Below are 18,518 nucleotides of genomic sequence, written 5' to 3' on the forward strand. Positions count from 1 at the left end.
GGGCATCCAACTCCTAGGGGCCATGGTCCCTTCGCTTCCCCTCAGACAAAATATTTGAGGGGTCCAGCCGTGGGCATAGCCGGGGGCGGGAGGGCAGTGCCGGAGTTACCTATAAGCTAAACAAGCTGCAGCTTAGGGCTCCACACTCTTGAGGGCCCCCCAAAAAATTTAAAGGAAAAAACACCATGGATGTACATTTCCAAAATATAAGATAAAAAACAAATAAAATAAAACCTCCATGCAGCAACAGTGTTTTGTGTTGTGTAGGCTCCTGTTCGTTAGGTGTGAATGGCTTTAGATACCTATTAGGTCCATAAATTACTATACAGCATATATTCAACGTAAAAAACAGTGACAATTCGTTGTTGACAAAGGACAGCTGGACATATAAAGGGCCCCATTACCTTCAGTAGCTTAGGGCCTCATCAAACCTAAATCCGGCCCTGCGGGGGGGGGGGGACAGCTGCCCCCCCCTAAATCAAGTAAATAATAAAAATGCTTAACTCACGGACCAATTGTGTCACAGATAACTTGGTTCTGCCCTCCCATATAAAGCCCACTCCCATAAAATAAAACATAAATCCCCCCAAACATTAACAGGCATTGCAGTTCAAATGGTGTGTACGCCCCATGCCTTGTGATTGATTAAGCGGGCTTGTTTGTTGCCCCCCCCCAATCTTTATTCAGTGCACACCTGGTCTGCATTATACCTCAAAGGGACATTCAGAGCACCTTTTTCTTTTTTTACCTCAAAAGAATCCTAGTTTCCCCCTCACAGAGCTGCAGTTTCCAGTTACCCTTAACAAAACTATTGACACCCAGAATTCTTGGGGGGAAAGCATGTGCTTCAGAGGTACAGTGTGTACGCAAGTCACTCATGTTGCTTGAAGTGGTGCTTCTGGTTGTGTTTCTCTGTGTGTTGTGTGGTTCTCACGCTTGAATATTGGGTGCCCCATACCCTGATATGCAAGTTCCCTATACTGTATGCAAAGATTTTCCTTTGTTTTGAACGGAGGAGCAATCATATGAGCCATGGCCTACAGTAAGTGTTAGAACTGCTTTGTAGGGCTACCCCTGCAAAGGGAAGGGAGCTAGGCGCCCAACTACCGGTAGATTGTTTGTCAAGTGGCTTGGCCTTGTTGGATTGTGTGTGGTTTTTTTTAAAAAAACCAAATAGTTGATTGGGGGATGTTATTAACTGACCCACAGAAGGGACTGATCAGAAATGGGACCTGCTATTTACAATGCGAGGAAAGGTGAGTAAATTAGAATAGGAATAGAAGCCCTTTAAGACATTTTGGAATTATAAAAGAAAACCTGTTTCCTTTGAATCAGAAGATTATCATCAGATTCTTGAATTTGGATTTTAATCATTTGCAAACATGGGGTGCCTTGCTTTTTTGTGTGTTTATTGTAAGGTTTTCTAAAGTGTTTTACGGTTTTTTGCATGTTGGTTTTGTAAAAAATGTTCAGATGATTCTGAAGAACCTGTGTAGAATGTTAATATATTTTCATAGTTTTAAATTCAGTTTCAGTTTAATGATTTATTTCAGAAGCCAAGCATAAGTTTAAATTGTATGATCAAATCTAAGGTAACATTCACACCACACATTTAAAGCATTATACCGCTTTAAATGGTCATGGCTTCCTCCATGGGTGTAAGGGGGGGCAGGGGGCCAGCTGCCCCCCAGATGAAGTAAAACAATAGAAATAACTGACCAATCACGTGGGTTCTGCCCTCCTAAGAAAAGTCCTCACAAAAGTCCTGCCCCCCCATAAAAATCCTGGCTATGTACATAGCTTCCCCCAAATAATTCTGGGAGCTGTACTTTGTTAAGGGTGTTAGGTGTTCCCGATTAACTACACAGAGCTACAATTAACAATGATTAGTGTTAACAGTCAATCACTAGTCATAGGGAACTCTAGGAGTTGCAGCACCACCCTAAACAAACTTGCAGTTCCCAGGATTCCTTGGAGGAAGCCATGACTTATTTAAAGTGGTATAATTGTGTTCCAAATGTATGGTGTGAATGTGGCCATCAATTATGATTTTTAAAAGTCAGCCACTAAAGTCCAAGCCATGTGCCAAACATCAATGCCTGGTTTGGCCATAGGATTAAATTAGGTAATGATCCGGCCAAAGTGAACCACTCTGAAATCTCACCGAGTTAAGTGGGACAGACTGACGTTGTTGCGTCATTTAGTCGCTGAGTTTTGCACAGTCACTTTCCCACTGGTTTGCAACACACATCTACTTCCCGTGCCATTGTTTGCACATTGAGCCAGGAATAACCTGGGGGAGGAGAGATTCTGCAAGAGCTCAGATCTGTGGAACTTTCTCTAGGGGTGATTCTCCCACGGTGCAATATGGAGCAAAGGGGAAATGATCTCTTTTTATGGACTTTCAGAGCAGGAGATACACTTCTGTGCTAAAGCTGGAATTGGGAAACCAGGGCCTTCCAGATATTTCCGGACATCCGTTCTAGCCAGTGTGGGGAATGGCTGCAGTTCAGTAGTAAAGAATGCAGATGATCCCAAGTTCAGTCAATGGGATCTGCAGGTAGGGCTTGGGGAGACCCTTGCTTTGAAACCCTGGAGAGTCACCCCCAGTCACTGTAGAGTAGAAAAACATTTTATCTATTCATTTAATTTCTATACCGCCCTTCATCTGAGGATCATAGGGCAGTTTACAATACAAAACCACAAAAAGACATAACATAGCAACCGAACAAGAACACACAGTTTAAAAGGCCACAGATTGTTCAATTAGCCAAAGGCCTGAGAAAGAGGAACGTTTTCACCTGATGCCTAAAGATATGTATTGATGGTGCCAGGGGATGTTCTTCCTGGGGAGAGCAGCCCACAAGTGGGGAGCCACCATTGAAAAGGCCCATTCTCATGTTGCCACCCTCCGGGCCTCTTACGGAAAAGGCACGCAAAGAAGGGCCTCTGATTTTTTAAAATAACATTTTATTAATTTTCCAAAACAAAAACCAGTAACAATATCAAATCAAAATAAATTGACTTCCCCCTAGCCCCTTCCTTGGTTCCATTGTTTATCAACATACTGCATGTCCGTTGTAAAGTTATAAACCATTGTATTACTTACCCATTCAAAATTAAATTACACGTAGTATTAAAACCCTTCAATAAACTCCTTCCAATCTTCCTTAAATTCGTAATCGTCTTTTCCTCTTAGTTTCATTGTCAATTTTGCCATTTCAGCATATCCCATTAATTTTAACTTGCCAATCTTCTTTAGCTGGGACACCTTCTTCTTTCCAATGTTGTGCTAATAATATTCATGTGGCTGTAGTTGCATACATAAATAAGTTCTTTGGTGATCTTAGTAAATCCACTCCGGTAATACCTAGTAGGAAAGCTTTTAGTTTTTTAACAAAAGTTGTTTTAAACATCTTCATTTCATTACAAATCATTTCCCAATATTACTTTACAATTTTACAACCCCACCACATATGAAAAAATGTCCCAAGAAGGGCCTCAGACGATGATTTCAACTACAGTTGTCAAGAGTTTGCTTTGAAGCGGGATTGATTGTTAAACCACTCTGGGAATTGTACCTTGCTGAGGGGAGTAGAGGTACTCTAGCAACTCTCAGCAGCTTTAACAAACCACAGCTCCCAGAATCCTTTGGATAAGACATGACCGTTTAAAGCGGCGTCATAGTGCATTAAATTTTATGGTGTGGCTGTGGCCTCTGTATAAGGCAATTTCCTATATTCCATGGTCAACGGTCATGGATGATGGGAGTCCTTACAATGCCAGGAAGCTTCCCAACCCTGTTCTAAAAGGAGAGAGATATTTGTGTGTGCCAACGTTTAAGTTTCAGGCAATCTGCTGAAATTAATTGAAATGCTTCGTTTGCTGAGTTCTGCGAACTTTGTAAACTGCTTTGTGTTTATTTTATTGGGGGGGGGAGAGTTAAACTAGACTGGGGAGGGGGGTTCAGGTGGTCATTTTATATTAAAAATGCCGGTACTCTTATATTGTGGAGGGTGCCAGCACAAAGTGGCTGTCATGGGCAGCAAAAAAAGGAGAGAGGTGTCATTACTCCATACTGGTGAGTTGGCTGAAAGCAGCTGAGAGGAGGTGTGGTGGTGGTGCATTAAAGAGCGCACTGAAATTGGGAGCTGAGGAGAAAAGGCTCGAGCCTCCTATAGGGTACTGGAGAGGTTTTGGGGACTGTGGAGTTCAGGAATATTTGTTCCTCTTAAATGGGAGTTTGGGAGAAAGCGGGGTTTATGTGGAGGCAGTTGTGACCCTTCTGTGAGGTTCTTCAGAGCCAAGGTAGTGGTGGGTGGTTGTGCATGCTTGTACACAAGTTTTCCGGTGCTTGGTTGGAAGGTAGTGGTGGGGTGGGGTGTGGTATTATTGTAGGTGTTTGTGAAACTGAGGTAGCCTGGAATGTAGGGCAGTCTCTTTAAATAAAACAACAAGGTTATATTCCAACAGCATATATATATATATATCCTATGCACAGCACTGCAGTTTTCCTTGCAGAGATTTATTACCCTTCTTTCTGGAGAAAGCCAAGGGATTTGCTCCCCCCACCGTCCACCCCCATGCTGTTTTTTGGTGCAGTCAGATTGGTTTGCAAATGCAGTCACACGTAGGCACAGAACAGCTGCAGAATACAAAACACCAATCAAGGTGTCTAGGCGTTCGCTCACCCTCTTTGCCTGGATATTTTTTTTTTGGCACGGAGGCACTGCAGAAGTTTTTGAGAGAGGCGAGCTTTGTAGGTCGGCATGAGTTTTGCTAGCTGCTCCTCCTAACCTAGAATTCACCTAACTTGGGCAGCATTCCACATTTCAGCTTTTTTACAGTGAAACCCTTTGATGTTGTTTGGGGTTTTGTTTTGTTTTTAAAAATACGTAATCCCCAAGGAAGTTTATACAAAAACCAAGGTCATCTCATGTGCCAGCAGCTGTGTTAGGGCAATTTGTCTTTTTGACCCTGACCGATTCGTGCCGCAGCCCGCTGCTCTCACTTGGGTAATTAAGATAACTTGCACGTGTAGCAAAATGTTTGGACACAGTTATCAGTGTGCACTGCGGCTCGTGGTTTCCTTGCCCACAGGCATGCTGGCTTGAAGGAACTTGCTTGGCACTTGATTAATAACCTATGAGCAATTGGCTCTGGAACTGGGTTGAGTAGATGATTCACCAGTATATTTTAGTTCAGCCTTCCCCAACCCAGTGCCCTGCACTTGTTTTGGACTACAACTCCTGTTGGCCGTAGGCAGTGTGGCCAATATTTGTAGTCCAAAACCTCAGGAAGGCACCAGGTTCGGGAAGGCTATGTTTAGTTGAATATCTCTAGGATGCCAGCTTCTCAACCAGCTGCTGTAGCTGCGTCTTCAACAGCGGCTTGGTACGCAGATGTTAGCTGGGAGTGGTGTTTATCCCCATGCCGTAATGAGTTTGCCATGATTTTTGCTGCACACCAAACTGTTGCTAAGTGCACAAGAGCAGCTCAGGCATTTTTCCCTGGTCAGTTGGCAGCTCTCTATTCATTTATTTTAGAAATAACTATCAGTACAAGAGGGCAGGTCCCTGCCCCAAGGAGCTTACATTCTAAAATTTTAGCACACAAGGGAAACAGAAGAGGCAGGAGTAAAGAGGAAAGCAATATACAGTTGTTTTGGTTGCACGTGCTTCAATAGTCTTCAATACAATCTTGAGTTAACAGCAGGGGATGAAAACTAGCCAAATGTTTCCTGAAAAAGCTGGGCTCAAATGAGAGGTTTAAAGGAAGGCACAGAGGTGATATCATGCAGGGTTCCTGGAAGGCAGTTCCAAACATACCAGGCACCATGAGCACAGGATGTTAAACTACTGTAGATGGGTTTCTGAACTCATCCTGGAGGACTCATTGTACATCCTTATGGTCAAACTCCAATGGTAACTACTACACTTCCATCAACTTATTTCTGCCTCCTCACGTCTCATGCTAGAAGGGGCTATCTGTCGCTAAGGCCACCCCAAGACATCTTGGGCCCAGAGGTGCAAAATCCAACAACATTATGCTGTTGTGCGATTCCCATTCATTTCAGTTGGATTCCCTGCCGGATTGTGCTTTGTGGGTCTAGACTGTCACTCACACCCATCTCTCTTAATGGCACCAAAAGCCCGCTCGCTGCCTGAGGCTGCTGTCACATAATATGACCGGCATTGTCCACAGTTCAACAAAAACCAGAATCATCATGCCATGACTTAATTTAATTGCCATTGGGGTTTGCATAGCACCTGAACACCCACACAGCCAAAACTATGACCTGGTATCATAGTGATGCCAAATGATTGACAGGCAAGGTAGCGCCACCCACCTGTTACACTGGCTCCCACAGGGTGCGGTGGGAAAGACAGGGATGCAGCCTAATGGCCGGATCAAGTTCCTAGATTTAACACTAAATGGCAAACGAATGGCTGGACTTCAGTGTAACCACCCAAGAGCAAACGTCCAGCCTGTGGTTGTAAGAGAGACACCTGCCCAGCAACACTTAACATTAGGAGAAGAGTTTTACAAGCTCCATTTTAAAAAAACAAACAAACCCAAAATACACCTTGGGATGGTGCCCCGGTTCCCCCAGAAAGTGAAATGCGACTGTATTATGAAAGGCAGGAGACTTAGGAAAGGAAGTGTACCAGCCAGAAGAAGGGAACCGATGGTTATGGGAGCTGTTTCAAGACCAGGTTGGGAGCATAGGAAAAGGTGATGATGCAGGGGCCGAGAAAAGAGACAGTGGCCACAGAAGCCTTAGGAAAGGTGGTAGATGAAGCAATAAGCAGAAGCCAAGGAGTCAAGGGAGGTGGAGGTGGCAGAAGCCGTGGGAAAATAAAGCCAGGCAGAGCCAGCTAGGAATAGACGAGTTGCGGGTGGCACTGGCCCTTTGAGCCACACCATGAATAGCATGTCCATATACACGTTCTCTCCCTTTGTGAGCATCTCCCTAGTGCAGGGGTGGGGAATATTTTTGGCCTGGCAGGCCAGATCTTTGTCTTACACCCCATCATGGGTCCACTTTTACGGGTGTGTCTGGGAGCCGCACTTGTCAATTACCTGGTGTCATGGTGGTGTCTGCTAGGTGTGTGATCCTACCGCACCCTGTCAAATGTTGATTTGAGGGGTCCGCGGGGAAGGGGATCTCCTTTACCACACACCTTCCGAAAGGGAACATGCTGGCAACACAGCACAAAGCCTGGCTGAACCTTCCTCTGCTCAGGAGCTACTGAGTTCATGTCTTAAGCTTCTCCAGTTCTTTCGAACGGTACAAAACAGAGAGCTTTGGGCAAAGCACTTTTGAGTGCCCCAGTTGGCTACAGCAAGACCCCAGAGCACATAGGAGGAGGGGTACACCCAGTGGGACATAGAGCACCCCTCATTTGAGGGATGTTCCCATGAAATCTTCAAAGCTTGAAAATTACAGGCCGGCTGGGTCACTCGAGACCACTTGTTTTGATCCCTTTTAGTTTAGCTTTCCCTTTAAGGAGGCAGATCTGGCCATTGTTTTCAATATCGTGTTGTTTTTATTTTCAGAGTCTGCTTTATTGGATCAGGGCAAAGTCAAACAGGGTCCACCCTGCCTGGCAAAGCCACCTGCCATGTGCCTTTCCAGGGTGTTGTCTCCAGCCAGCAGGAGGCCTGCCTTTCTCCCACCATCCCATGTGAGTTGCTCTCTTCTGCTCCTTGTGTTTTCAAAAGCCGTATCCATCTGAGAAGGGCTGTTTGTTTAGAAAGCCTTGCCTCTCTCGGTCGCGTGTGCCGCCCATGTGAGGCGCATTCCATTTTTAGCCACAACAACTTCTTCACTAGACAGCTCTGCTGCAGTGACATGTGCAGAGCCCGGGAGGGGAGGAGACACAACACGTGTACGAGCAGGATCTGAGCCGTGCGGGTGTGTGTGTGTGTGTGTAGTTTTCTGGCTACAGGAAATTCCTGTTACAAAGCAAGGCATGTTTTATTTTGCAGGCTGAGAGAGCGAGGAGGGATTTCTTTTTTTAAAAAAAGAAGAAGGGCAGGCTCAATGAACCATAGTGTGAGGAGGAGGAGGAGGAGGGACAAAAACAGCCACCCTAGACCAAGAGATCTGTTTGTTTGGGTTTTGCGAATATGTCACTAATCCCTTAGCAGATATTAAAGGGGAAGAGGAGGTGGGAGTTTGGGGAGGGGGAGCCCTCAATGCAGAGGAAACTGCAGCACAACCAAATGTGGGGTGTGTTTACATCTGCAGTGGAGTTTAATGCCCTTTCTCCGTGAAACAAGCAACAAAATGCACCAGGAGGGGGGGAGAAGAAGGCAGGCGTTGTTCCTTGCCGTACGCAGAACATGTAAAGTGAAATGTTCATTTGGACCAAAGAGACTAAAAGGCAAGGTGCAAGCTTTCAAGTCACAGAGCAGGGCTTTGCAGATTCAATTGGTTTTGAAGGGGAGGGGGAAAGTTTTCAGTTTCTGAGCATAGTATTTTAACCCTATACCTATGAACTGGTTTTTTCATATAAATAATAATAATAATACTGTTATTTATTTTCATGGTTCAGAAGATAAATTTTTGAGAAAACAATTGTTACAACAGTAAACAACAAGTAACTTGTCCCGATAAAATTACGGTAGACTTTTATCATGCCATGTGTTAAAGTTTCATTTGATTACTCTAAGAGATCACGTCACATTTCCCTTGAGTGCTGGGTGGATTCCAGCCACAATCTGAACCATTTATGTATTCAAATAAACATTTGCCATATGTTATAAAAGGAGTATGGATTGTGTTTGCCCTTTGCTACTCCGACCTGGCATGTTAGTTTCTCAGCCAATGCTATTGACCATACTCTGTTATACCAAGAATCAATGTTCAGCCCATCACCGGCTTTCCAACGTCATCTGTGGACTGTTTTAGCCTGTGTCAAATATAGGGGCCTGAGTCACATCATTCCAACCCCAGTTCTGATTTAGCCGGGATGGCTTTTTATGTCGTTGATTTTGCAACCAGTGGCTGCTGGGAAGCAAATTTTCAAGCTTTTATTCTTGGCAATCAGCAGTATAGAAGTGCACAAGTGGCTGGCGATACCATTATCTTTTGCAGAGCCAGATTGGGCCGCTGTCAGCTTTTGACATCCACAAGCCCAACCAAGTGCATCTGAAAAGGCTACATGTCCCCAGGCTTAGCAGAAGCCTGTCCTATTGCTATGTAACCTTTATCTGTCTTGTCTTATTTTCTGGACCCAAGAAGACAACTGTGCATGCTGTACGAAGTTGGAGCAGACAAGTTGTTACAGAATCACTACACACAGGAAAACCACACAGGAAATAACAAGATTAATAAAACCACTTCAGTGTTCATTCACACAAGCGATAGAGGAAAAAATGCCCTCTGGGGCTGATATATGTCAGAGAATTCCCACATGTCAGTTCCGGCATTCCAGTGGAACTCTATGCTCGGAATGCAGAAGGCAGCCTATTCTGATGAAGGTTAACTCTTTTGACCTGGAGAAGCCTTCGAAAGCTAAAATTATTTTCTCGTGCTTTCCCTTTCCCCAAGAGATAGGAAACTCCACAGGCAGCCCTTTACAGGGCTCATTCTCTGTGAGATATGTTTATGCTCATCTACAAATGCACATGTTGAGCAGAGGGGAGTGGGCAGACACCCAGACAGAAAGGGCAAGTCTTTAAAGCAGCATTGATTTCCCCAAAGCAAAGCATATCCTCTTGCAAACCACTGGGGGAAAAATCAGATCCCCCCCTTTCTCATTGGCTACAATCAAAACCACCAAGCTGTTCCCTTCAGCCCTCTTCCAAGTGCAGTGGTACCTCGGGTTACAGACACTTCAGGTTACAGATGCTTCAGGTTACAGACTCCTCTAACCCAGAAATAGTACCTTGGGTTAAGAACTTTGCTTCAGGATGAGAACAGAAATTGTGTTCCGGCGGTGTGGCGGCAGTGGGAGGCCCCATTAGCTAAAGTGGTACCTCAGGTTAAGAACAGTTTCAGATTAAGAACGGACCTCCAGAACAAATTAAGTTCTTAACCCGAGGTACCACTGTAGATGAAATGTCCAACAGCTAATAGCCACCAGAACTCAGATGTCATCATTGCTCATTAATCTAAAATATCCAGCTTTATGAGCAAAAGTGTACTTTAAGAGATCATTTTGTGTTTGCATAAGCATTTATTTCTGGAATTCTGCTTGGAAATGCCCCAGGCATCAGAAGGGCTTATGCTTTATGCTATATGATATGGGTCAGGTGTAACAGATCCAAACATGAAGTCTCTTAATTGTGGCAAAGGGGGAATAATATTGGTGTGCGGACAAATAAGAAGCAGAGTAGTTTCCATAGGGCTGGAGCAGAATTGGGTATAACTGTTTGAAAGAGGAAGTGAAGAGCAATCATAAATTCCTGCATACCTTACCAGCTCATGCATTACCTGCAATTTAGGGGAAGGGGCTTAAATTTGTCAAGTGAACCAATGTTTTTAGGTGGATTTAGTCCAATCTGAAATTAATTCACTGGATGGAAGGAATATATATAAAGTTGCTTCCATTGATGGCTGAGAAATCAAATTAATATTTGGTTTCTGATCATTTTACTGCCATTGCCATTTACATTATGTTGCACTACTGCTACTCATGCAATTACTTAGCATTTAATTGGTGGTCAGTACAGAAACTGATTCATTTAAGATTTCGGCTCTGTTGCATGCAGTGGAGTTGAGGGTAATAACAAATTATAAAACAGAACCTGTAAATAAGTCCGGGGCAGCAGCTAACCTGTGGACAGAAGATGCTGTTATATTCCAACCTCCATATCCCCCAAACCAACATGGCCAATGACCAAGGATGATAGAAGTTGTGGTCTAACAGCATCTGAAGCGACACCTGTTAGCATTGATGCAGTGCAGGGCTACCTTAAGTATTGCTATTATTAGAGAAGAGTTCTGCTTCAGCTACCGAGTCCTTTTCCATTGAATTAGGTAAAGGTAAAGGTACCCCTGACCGTGGGTCCAGTCGCGGATGACTCTGGGGTTGCATGATCATCTCGCTCTATAGGCCAAGGGAGCCGGCGTTGGTCCTCAGACACCTGCTGGGTCATGTGGCCAGCATGACTAAGCCGCTTCTGGCAAACCAGAGCAGCCCACGGAAACGCCGTTTACCTTCCCGCCAGAGCGGTACCTATTTATCTACTTGCACTTTGATGTGCTTTCAAACTGCTAGGTGGGCAGGAGCTGGGATCAAGCAATGGGAGCTCACCCCATCGCAGGGATTCGAACCGCCGACCTGATCGGCAAGCCCTAGGCTTTGTGGTTTAGACCACAGGGCCACCGCATCCCTCCACTGAATTAATGCACCATTATTTCCTAACAAATAAAAATGGTGGTGGGGGCACCAAGTCAAACACATTGCATGGACAACAGCGCAGCAGGGTTGCAGCAGTGTCTGATGCACAGCTCACCTTGGGACAAAAATGGAGGTGACATAGGTGCATACAGGCATGCAAGGGGAGAGCGACCGCAGCTGCACCAAGCTGATTCCAGGAGCCACCTAGTGGCCAGAGGTCATAATGTCTGTGAAGCATGCTGTGATGATTCTGTAAGCTGGCAAATACAGTGGTACCTCGGGTTAATAATTTAATTTGTTCCGGAGGTCCGTTCTTAACCTGAAACCGTTCTTAACCTGAGGTGCCACTTTAGCTAATGGGGCTTCGCGCTGCCGCTGCACCGCTGCTGTGCGATTTCTGTTCTCATTCTGAAGCAAAGTTCTTAACCCGAGGTACTATTTCTGGGTTAGCGGAGTGCGTAACCTGAAGCGTCTGTAACCCGAGGTACCACTGTAAATGTAAAAGCCATAAAAGCGTTTTGAAAATTGCGAATGTCCTGTGAACAAATAATTACTGTAGAACGGAGTTCCTTGTCGTCTCATTGTGGCAAATTCGAAAGGACTTTCACAGAAAGCACAAAAGGCATCCTAAAGCGCAACAGATTCATTGTGGCGTAAGCTTTCTTGGGCTGAGCATTCCATGTGACCTTAGAATCACAGAATTGTAGAGTTGGAAGGGACTACGAGGGTCATCTAATCCAGCCCCTTGCAATACAGGAATAAACAATTACCTGACATTCAGAAGACATCTTAAGGCAGCCCTGTTCAGGGAAGTTTTTAATATGTAACGCTGTACTGTTTTTAACACTTGATTGGGAGCCACCCAGAGTGGCTGGGGAAACTCAGCCAGATGGGCAGGGTATAAATAATAAATTATTATTATTATTATTATTATTATTATTATTATTATTATTATTATCTTTTGTACAATGCGGGACTTGAACCCATGACCCTGAGATTACCAACTGTGCTGTCCTGCCTTATGCCACAAAAATATAAGGTTTGACTTTAAGGTGCTCCAAAATTCCTTTCTGTCTCCAGGGTTGTGTACATGACAACGCTAGGGAGGTGGGGAGAAGGCTGGGGATGGGACTTCAATAGTGTCCCCTAATGTACTACAACAAACCCCCCAAAAAGGGTAAAAGACCCCTGACAGCTAAGTCCAGTCGCGAATGACTCTGGGGTAGCAGCGCTCATCTCGCTTTACTGGCCAAGGGAGCCGGCGTTTGTCCGCAAACAGTTTTTCCGGGTCACGTGGCCAGCATGACTAAACCTCTTATGGCGAAACCAGAGCAGGGCACGGAAGCTACGTCTACCTTCCCGCCGGAGGGGTACCTATTCATCTACTTGCACTTTGACAAACCTAGGTTGAAGTAAATGGGTGAGGGAAGGCAGAGGGCCCAACCAGGTTTGAGGTAAGAAAAGGTTAAGATTTAAAGAGGCTTATATGTTATAGATTTAACCCAAGGAATGCTGGGAGCTGTAGCTGTAGGAGAGAGCTGGAGGTTTCACATAGACTTTTCAGCCTTCATACATGGGTGAACACAGGAATTTCCCCCCTGGGGCAGTGAGCAAAGTTAGTTTTCCAAATAACTGGACAAAGAAGTATAAACTGCACTGGAGCACTGCAGCTGTTTCTGGTAGATTTGGTGACTGAGCAGTGGCAAGACCTTGGTGGCCTTACCTTTCAGAAGCTACCTGCTCCATTGTTTCTCAACTGGTAAGGCCTTCTGTTCAATCTGTGCATAGAGCTGGCCTCTAGATGCTGGCCTTCCACCCACAAATGAAGCCCTCCATTCTTTTCTTGGCTGTCTCTAGCTTTTAATGAATTGCACTGCTGCTGCCATCAACTTCACAGCTCCCTTACCATTTCAAAATGCACAAGAGGCATAGACAACACTGGAATACAATCTTGGGTTTGTTCTGGATTACTCTGTAAGGTGGGCATAACCCATGCTCTCTCAGCTCTTTCCATATGAACCTACCCGGACCCTGAGATCATCTTCTGAGGCCCTCCTTTGTGTGCCCCTTTTCTCGAGAGGTTTGGAGGTGGCAACACAAGAACGGGGCCTTTTCTGCAGTGGCTCCCTGTCTGTGGAATGCTTTCCCCAGGGTTGTTCGCCTTGCACCCTCATTATATACCTTTAGGCGCCAGGCAAAAACGTTCCTTTTTAACCTTGACTTTGGTTATTAGGTATTTTGTGGTTTTATATCTTGCTTTTATTCTGGGAAGTGCCCTGAGACCCCCAGGTATAGGGGGGTATATAAATTCAATACATCATCATCATCCAGTCCTGTTCTTTGCAATATGAGTGCAAGAGTTATCTGCATTGGCAATGACTGTGGGGTTTTTTTTTTTTAATGTTTACCAGCTGGGAGGCGGGAGGACTTTTTTGGGGGGGTGGTTAAGAAATAAGACCTGTGTTAGAAATATTATGCATTCCCATCTTCATTGCTACCTTTTGTTTTTGGGTACCTTTTGTCCAGTACACAGCTACACTAAATCCTGGCTGCCTGAATTGTTTTCTGCTGGGCAGCTATTATTACACCACCAAGGAAGACAAGAAAGGAAAAATGGACGAAAAGAAAAGAACCCAGAAGTTCCTTCTAAAGGCAGGGGTGTTTCATTCTAGTGGTCTCTTCATCTGATTGGCTAGATCTGCTTTCCTAAACAACAATCATTGCTATGTCTTCATTCCTTGGTTGAAAACCCTGAAAGACAGGAAGAGGTAAGTTTCTCACAAAACAAATCGGTAAATGTGCCTGCGCATTTTGCCTCATATCTTGTGTTCTACAAGGACTAAAATCTTCCTGCTTGCCTGCTTTGGAATACAGAGCACTAGCAGCTCTCCTGGCAAACACCCTTGGTACCACAAGATGTCAGTTCCCAGCATTTCTTTGGAGGGGAAGCCATTACAGTTAAACTGAAATTGCATCTACACTTCAGGGTGGTTTGTGGGCCTTCATGACTTGAGATAGAAGGGAAGGCGAATCTGACAATGGTTTGGAATCTATTAACATTAACGGAATCTTCAGAACAGGTGGGCAGAGGCAGTTCTGCCACCCTCAAACATAGCAAAATTTTACATTTCTTGTTGTCACCTGCTCCTAAACCCTAAATAGTGTGTGAAAGAGGACAGGATTCTTGGAAGTGTGAGGTCAACCAGCTGTACGCTTGACCCTTGCCCTTCCTGGCTTATTAAGTAGTCAGAGTATCATGTGTCAAGTGCGTTGTAGTCAGAAACAGTCTGTCTGGGTGGGTGAGGATAGTGGTCAGTGAATGCGTCAGTGGGACCTGATAACACAAGTGCCGTGGGTCCGAGCAAGAATTCCCCAAAGCTACCTTCTGTATGGACCCTGAAAATGGAAGCAAAACTATCACATCACCATGCTCCTAAGTCACAGTGGAGTTAAAGCTGGGTTTGAAACTGATTGTATTTCTCTCTTTCTCTCTCTCTCTCTGTATAGTTCACATGACATCCTCCTCATCTAAGTGGCAGCCCACACTTTCCCCAGCCTAAATTCAGATTTTACCAATCAGTGCATAATCTGATATGGGAAGAAACTCCAATATAAAATAGCATGTTGCTGTGGACGTACAGACGCCCAATGTACGGGTGGTGGTCATTTCTTTAATTGTGTGAGGACATTTCACTGGGTTCTGTCTGTCACCAGACCACCTGCTTCCATTTTGTTCCCACCAGCACAAAGGAAAAGATAAAGCCTGATTTTTCTTGCTGGTCCTTGAATATACAGGCAACCCCCCCCCCATTTGCACGATTTCAATATGCATGTGACTCTGCGCACGTGCATCGTGCTGAACCCAGAAGTGACCCAAAAGCATCACAAAAAGGGTCACAATGGGGCAGAGGCGGAACAGAGTGTTTGCAGGCTTTTTCAATAGCGTTTCAAATATATGCGATTTCTCTGATGCATGTGGTGCATTGGAACATAACCCCCATGTAAATGGGGGGGTCGCATATATGTGTGTGTGTGTGTGTGTGTGTGTGTTTAGTTTTAATAAAATGATTGCCCCCCCCTTTTAGCTGTTCTTATTTTATCTGTAAGCTACCTTGAGTCTCTTTCAAGGAAAAAGGTGAGGTATAATAATAATAATGGCACTGTATTTTAATTTTTAAAACAACTTTTTGTGCACAACTGCTCTTACACAAAACAGCTGTATTAAAAATAAAACCTGACCTTTCTGCTACAGGAGTATTACCACCAGACTCTTGGGGAGCTGGATCTTTGATTCACTACTGTGTTGGATAACAACAACAAAATCCATTAGGAAATTGCTCTGTGGCACCACAAGGCTCTCTGTTCCCCACCAGTGGCAGACCTTGGGGTCTCAAATTTCAGTGGCGTCATGTGCTATGCCAAAATTCGGTGCCCCCTGCCTCTCGCACTCCATTCTAAATCATAGTTGTGGTGTCCCCTGTTGTGCCCCTGAGGCTCCACGCCCAGCGCAACTGAACCGGTCATGCTACCCTAAATCCACCTCTGTCCCCATCTCTTTGTCTTTCCACCTTGCAGAGATGAGGTGGTTTTAATTTAATTTATTTTTAAAAAACAGGTTGGCTAGGTGCACTGCAGAGCTAAGTGATAGCTGAGAGGCATTTGGGGGAAAGGAGGATAGTGTAAGGCAGGCTGGAGCCTCAGCTAGCACTTAGCTCTTAAAAAGGGTCACACCATATATTTAAAGCACTCTTATATCACTTTTAATAGTCATGGCTTCCCCCCCAAAGAATTCTGGGAACTGGATGCTGAGAGTTGTTAGGAGACTCCCCACAGAGCTACAATTTCCAGCAACCCTAACAAACAACAGTTCCTAGGATTTTCCAGGAGAAGCCATGACTATCAAAGTGGTTTAAGAGGTTGTAAGTTTATGGTGTGGGACGCAGGTGGCGCTGTGGGTTAAACCACATAGCCTAGGACTTGCCGATCAGAAGGTTGGCGGTTCCCCGCGACAGGGTGAGCTCCCGTTGCTCAGTCCCTGCTCCTGCCAACCTAGCAGTTCGAAAGCACATCTTACGGTGGTTCCGTGCGCTGCTCTGGTCTGCCAGAAGCGGCTTAGTCATGCTGGCCACATGACCCGGAAGCTGTACGCCAGCTCCCTCGGCCAATAAAGTGAGATGAGCGCCGCAACCCCAGAGTCAGTCACCACTGGACCTAATGGTCAGGGGTCCCTTTACCTTTTAAGTTTATGGTGTAGATTTGTGTAACCATTGTGATGCCCTGCGGCCTAAGCTGAGACAGCTGATATAACCCTTTTGTAGTTTTCTATTGTTTCCAGCTATCTCAATACTGCTATACAGTAATGATGATGTTTAAACCTCATAATGGAAGAATTATTTGGAAACTGGTATTAGTTGACCAGCCCCCATGTAGAAAATGGAACACCTACAGCTCATTCAGAGTCTTTGGACAGCTTTAATGTTGAGTTACATGCTGCATCCAATCTAGCAGCCAGTTAAACACTGAGGCCGGGTTTTATAACTGAGGATATAATTTGAATAATTTTAGGGATTCATTTATGACTTCATTACTTAACAGAATGATAAACTGTTAATATTCTTTTTGTCCCCGTTTCTATTCTGGCAACACTTATTACAGGACCTATTTATGTCATCCACAAACATCAGGGGGTCAATTCACCTGTTCAATGCGATCAGCTGCCAGAAATGCCCTTCTTCATTCCATGTAAGATAAACAGACCAAACTCATTGCAACAGAACAAGCTCTGGAGTATACCAGGGAGCCAAATGAACTCCACAAAGCAGGAGATGGCGCTCAAGAGCAATGGTTGTTCCAGAGGTCAGCCTGGGCTTTGACAGGAGTGCCAAGAAATCCCTCTGAGCTGTCTGGAAACTCACGGGCTCCGAAGTCGGACCATCCTAATAAGTTCCCTGCCTCTGCAGAGAGGGGAAAGTGCTGAAAGCCTAAATCTCAACAGGAAGTGATCTGACCATGACAGTGCACTGGGGTCAATATCCCCCAATTTCAGATTACCCTCTAACTGCCCAGTCAAGAAAACAAGGTCCAGCCAAGGAGACTGCTGGGCTGCAAGGTGGGTGGGAAGCTAGCAGAATCCCTAATCTATCCCGATTGTCCAATACTAGGCACACAGAGAACCCTCCTTGCCCCTCAAGTCTGCCCTGAGTACCCAGGTGGGCACAGCTGGCTGAGACAAACTTCACCCTGCTCACCCACACAAGTCTCAGTGATACAGACCACATTGGCTTCCTCACCCACAATCTAGTCATGGATGAGGGAGATCTTATTCCAAGCTGACCTGGCATTCAGCAACAGCCATGTGCAGACCCAAGGGCTGGCTGACAGGACAACCACAATTCCCCAGGTTGGAGGAGGAGGGCTGGCACACAGCACCAATTGCCTGTGCCATGTGCCCCTTACCCAGCTTCCCCCACCTCCCCCACCATACCTCCCACTGTTCTGAACTACTGGCAATTGCCCCCTTGCTCTCACCAGCTACTCTCTCCCCGGCACATTTTTCAAGTGAAAACAAAACCAAACAAAATCTACACAGTCATGAATTAACACATGGCTTCCTCCAAAGAATCCTGGGTTATTATAGTTTCTTCCTCACAGTGCTACAACTCCCAGCACAATTAACAAAGTGCAGTGCCCATGATTTGTTGGGGAAAGTAATGGGCGCTTTTAATGTGTTGGATATGCCAGTCTAAGCCGACGAACGGAGACCAATATTGAATTTGCTAGTCTAAAGGTGTCTCAAGACTCTTGTTTACGTTTCGTGATATTGCATATTTAGTAATAATTCAGAACATAGCCTTTACTGCAAACACTTTATATAAGGTTAACTGAGGTTTCACTATATGTTTTGAGCGCGAATTACCCAGTGTTCCCTGCTTGCCTTCTCACCAATCAACATATACTATTTTCTAAGAGCGCCTACAGATGAATTGGTGTACGGGTGTTTTATTTTTATTTTTTTTATGCTGAAAACGTCCCAATTTTTTTTTTTTAAACTCCGTGGCCGTCCCCCGCCCGCCTCCACTTCACGCGCCCTTCCTCGCAGGCGGGCAACTCGCCCCTCCCCCTCCCGAGGCGCCTCTCCCTCGCCTTCCATCCTCTCCCGATGGC

The 18,518-nt window shown here is 45.1% G+C and overlaps 2 long non-coding RNA genes across 2 annotated transcripts in view; both read left to right on the forward strand.

Annotated features, from left to right (window-relative positions):
* Positions 1–11,220, forward strand: part of LOC310748183 — a 24,088-nt gene extending 12,868 nt beyond the window's left edge. Inside the window, exon 3 of the long non-coding RNA XR_014541170.1 lies at positions 7,561–11,220. This is a non-coding gene — a long non-coding RNA (uncharacterized lncRNA). The remainder of the gene's footprint in view (positions 1–7,560) is intronic.
* A 1,412-nt stretch (positions 11,221–12,632) lies between these two features.
* On the forward strand, positions 12,633–13,986 carry LOC310748243. Its single transcript, XR_014541241.1, has 2 exons — positions 12,633–12,808; positions 13,881–13,986. It is a non-coding gene; the product is annotated as an uncharacterized lncRNA (long non-coding RNA).
* The last annotated feature ends 4,532 nt before the right edge of the window (positions 13,987–18,518 follow it).

The sequence above is a fragment of the Podarcis filfolensis genome (assembly GCF_964270895.1).
Source record: "Podarcis filfolensis genome assembly, chromosome: 13".
Lineage (NCBI taxonomy): Eukaryota > Metazoa > Chordata > Lepidosauria > Squamata > Lacertidae > Podarcis > Podarcis filfolensis.